The following is a 1,153-nucleotide window of genomic DNA, read 5'->3' on the forward strand; positions in this document are numbered from 1 at the left end:
TTTAAAGTAACCGATTGACCCGACCTGGCCATAGAGTGTCACTGAAGGGTTTGGATAAAGGTAATACTGGTAGACTCACAGCATCAAGGCTGTCATGAACAGAGTTGAAGAAGTTCTGAAGTGCTGAGTGTTTTGGGTGAAGACCGTATCCGTGGAGCTTGGGTTGAAGGGGAATTGCTGTCAGATGAGAATCAGTGACAGTTTCTTAGAAGACAGGAGCTGGAAATCTACCTGCAAAAGTTCAAAGCTTTGAAGAACTTTGTGGCTGTAGTTGGTGCCATATATGCTGAGTGGACTTCCAGTAAATTCATTAGATCTATCTTTAGTGTATCTGATAATGTGTAATTTGTAATATATATATTGACCATGATTTTTCTGTTAATTCATGTTTGATTTATGTTCATTTTGATTTGATTGTTGGAGTAAAAGTTATAAAAGTGAAATCTTGTCCTTTTTTTATTGGGGTCATTTGGTAAATTCAGTTCTTTTGGCTTGTTGATCTCCATGGGGATCATAACAAGTGTAATTATGCCAATTAATCTGTTCTTTTAATGATGTTAATTAAGGGATAAATATTGGCCAGGACTTGGGGATATGTAACTATACAGTACAATTGTCACTGCTTGTGAACTAACACCTGAAACTCAGAGATAGAAACGTAAAAAGTTACGCAAACCTCAGAACAGTATTTACCAAGAAATGAGAAGCTTGGAACTGTGAAATAGCAGTGGGACTCTCCCAACAGAGGAAATAGTTTCCATCTACCCTATCAAATCCTTTAATCATCTTAAATACTTCAATTAGATCTTCTAAATTTCCATATTTAAAGGAGTACAAGCCCAGTCTATTCAACCTGTCCTCTTAAGACCCAGAATCATTCTGATGAATTTTCACTGCCCCTTTCTAAGAACAATTATATTGCCCCAGATTTTGCTGCCAAAATAATACTGAGATTAATGATCATGCCATCATTAGTGTGTAAATCATCCAGCAATTTGTGCCAAAGAAGAGATACCCCCTGAATTGTGAATCACCGCAAGTTGCTGGATAGTTTGCAGCGTTCCACTGTTAGCCTCCACTACTGGCAGCTTTCCCTCAATCTCCTTGTATGTTTCAAGAAATTGCGGCATTTTCACATTAATTACCCATTAAC

This window comes from Heterodontus francisci, chromosome 10 (genome assembly GCF_036365525.1).
Source record: "Heterodontus francisci isolate sHetFra1 chromosome 10, sHetFra1.hap1, whole genome shotgun sequence".
Lineage (NCBI taxonomy): Eukaryota > Metazoa > Chordata > Chondrichthyes > Heterodontiformes > Heterodontidae > Heterodontus > Heterodontus francisci.